This window comes from Ananas comosus, linkage group 20 (assembly GCF_001540865.1).
Source record: "Ananas comosus cultivar F153 linkage group 20, ASM154086v1, whole genome shotgun sequence".
Taxonomy (NCBI): Eukaryota; Viridiplantae; Streptophyta; class Magnoliopsida; order Poales; family Bromeliaceae; genus Ananas; species Ananas comosus.
In genome coordinates, this window is record NC_033640.1 from 4,372,418 (window position 1) to 4,375,692 (window position 3,275).

The 3,275-nt window shown below is 41.2% G+C and overlaps 1 long non-coding RNA gene across 1 annotated transcript; it reads left to right on the forward strand.

Moving 5' to 3' along the window:
* On the forward strand, positions 271–2,107 carry LOC109725895. The gene is made up of 2 exons (XR_002220369.1): positions 271–331; positions 1,861–2,107. It is a non-coding gene; the product is annotated as an uncharacterized LOC109725895 (long non-coding RNA).

Here is a 3,275-nt window from a genome sequence, read left to right on the forward strand (position 1 = left end):
ATGAGGGTTTGATCTCATTTGACCCTTCGTAAACCTAATTGCTAGGTAACGAAACGCGTTGGCGAAGACGGTTCGGCAATCCGACGAGCCGTTACAAAGTTATTAAAGAAATGGACGTTTAGGCTTCGGGTCCGCCGGGAGGGCCGAGGCGACGTCGTAAAATCATGGAAATGGATTTGAGGCATCGTGGCACATAACCGAAGACCTATAATTTTCGGGGCTGCGAAGCGGAGCACGGTTGAGGCGCAGTTGCAGTATCGGGCCGTGCCGGATACGGGTGCCGCGGGAGGCCGATTGCAAGTGTCGACAAGCAATCGGAACGCGAATTAAGGTGGGTTGTGTTTACCGAAGCGACTAGGTCGCCTTTATGTCTAAGAAACTAAGAATCCATGTTGATGCATATAAATGTAAATGAAGCATGTAAATGATGCATGTAGCTAAATAATGCATGTTGATAGTATGATGTAAATGCTAAATAGAATGCATTATGAGCAAGTTACATAATGCTAAATAATGTAATGTAGAAATGCTAGAATGCATTATGAGCAAGTTACATAATGCTAAATAATGTAATGTAGAAATGCTAGAATGCATAATGAGCAAGTTATATGATGCATGTTTATAGTATGATGTAAATGCTAAGTAGATGCATATAAATGATATATGAGATTATAAACGCATGATTAGCATTATGAGATCATAGATGCATGCTTAGCATTGTGAGATTATATATGCATATGAACTTGGTTGATAACTCTAGCTTGATTAGAGAGATAACATTGGAAAATGAGAATTGATAACTCTAGAATGAGTAGAATGCTTAATTGGACAATTAGTATGTGAATTAGATCGAGTGGCATCTAACTTAGTGTTAAGGAACATAGGTCGTGAGTAGACCTAGAATCAAATAGATCGAGTGGCATCTAACCTAGTGTTAATAAACATAGGTCGTGAAATGAAAAGTACTTAACCTAGAGTCAAGTGAACCTAGGTTGGAAAGAATAATGATCCTAGTGTAATAAACCTAGGTTAAGAATGTGAAAGCAATAAACCTAATGGGTGAACTTAGGTTGAGTAAAGGCTTAGACCTAGAGAGGTCAGTTCCATAGGGTTAAGACCAACCCCTATGTGATGTGAAATGGATTCCGGAATCCCAAGGCTAAAAGGATACACCCAAAGTGGTGTCGGGTGTGTGCGACGATTTCGCCGCCCAAGGGCTAAAGAACCATTGTCGTGGCGTGTGCGACGATTTCGCCGCCGGATGGTTAGCCAGTTTGTGGATCCTACCGCCTGTTGACTGAACCACTGTCGTGGCGTTTGTGCGACGATTTCGCCGCCGGGTGGCTAAGTCATGGACCTAGGCCGTTGTTGGGTGAGGTGCGATTCGTTCGCCGCCAGACGGCTAGGACAGGAGTACGGTGAGCTGTTGCCAGCTGAGGTGCATGTGAGAGTTCCTTCACCTCGAGCTAGACAGTGCGCGGACTATCCGCGATTGATTGACTGAAGACCGAGTCGGGTGGCATAGAGAACTAAGGTAAGAGAAACCTTAGGAAAGAATGGCCAGTAGAAAAGTGCGACAAAGTGTTAAGAATAAAGAATAAGTAAAGAATAAAGATCGGCTAAGGAATAAGAATAGCTGATTAGTAAAGAAAGGTTACAAGTAAAGAATAGCTAAGAGCTAAAAGTAAACATTAAATGACAAGAGTAAAGAATGATTAAGAATATAAGTAGCGTTAAAGTAACCTACTTGCATGATTACAGGTATTGCATATTGCATTTCGTGAGGCATGACATGTATTTCAATTGAATATATATATCTGTTGTATATTGTTGAACTAACATGTTGCAGTGCCTCGTTAGACCTGTTGGTTGAGCTGGTTCTCTTGGGTGGCTAAACCCACTGAGGACTATGGACAATAGTCTCACCCCCGTGTTGCTGTTTTGGGGGTACAGGTACACACGTGTGCGGCGCGGCGGCGCAAGGCGAGGGCGTAGTTCTGCAGATAGCGCCCTACCCCAGAGACCAGAGCTAGCAGTACCCCATCTATATAGCTTAGGGGTAAAGGAAATGAAAAGAATACAATGTATCAAACTTGTAGTAAGTAAATGTTGTAATAACTTAGATTGCATTTGGATGAAAAAGAATGGAAACTGTGATGTAAAAACTATGAAAGTGAATGAATGTAATAACTTAGGATGTGTTTATGTTGTATGATACCTTCCACTTGCAATCTTGATTGATATCTGTTCCTGGTTGGAACCTTCGTGAATTGTATTGATTGCGATGCTTTGAATGTACAGGGGAGACTCTGTCCGTAGTACAAGGGAAACCTTGTCCATTCGGCGATGTCGGCGGCGCCGGGACCTTGGCCAAATAGGCGGGTGGTCGCGGGCTGTGACAATCAATCCTACAGTTGAGGATTCCAAGTTCAATCCATTCCTTAACTTTAAGGAAGACTATGCTCAATTGACCCTTAGTACTAAGGTTGAATGTCATAATATCTCAATCGTTCTTGTTCTTGCATTCTTTACTACCACTAATGTCATATACACTATCAAGTTCTTGAACTCATGCCACACTTGTTCTCTAAATGCTAGATTTTTGTCCTCATGCCAAATGCCACACTTGTTTACTAAGGATTCTAGACTCGTCGATGTCATTTGCTAGATCTATGTCAAAGTGTCACTTTTCGTTTACTAACCCTTCTAGGTTCTTGTCACAATCATGCATACATAGGGATCATCATTCTCACACCCTTACAAATATTTAACATGCATTTGAATTTACATTAAACTATAACAAAACTCACAATTGACCCTATTATGCAAGATGCTCAAAAATGCACATATACTCAAAATATAACAATTAGACATAGAAAGACTTCCGATGTCCTTGGAATGCACCACCTACCTTAGATGGTTACAAGGATACTTCGGTGAATTTCTTGGAATTTTTTTGAAACCCTAATCCGCGTGCTGCGGCTATCTGTACGGAAAACGATGTTTTTGTCAATAACTTTGCATACACTCGTCGGATTGTCGAACCGAGCGTTCCAACGCGTTTAAAATACCCTCAATTAGGTTTCTACATGATCAAAATATATCAAAACCTAACTTGGGCAAAACCCCTCTTTGGGATGCCCTAACATGCAATTTTTGTATTTTTCCTAGATTGATCTCATTACTAAGAAAAAGAAAGCTTAGAATCACTTGGGAAGCTTTCTAACAAGGTTTCTAAACTTTTAGAACCATCCCTAGAGCATCTACTTTGAGCC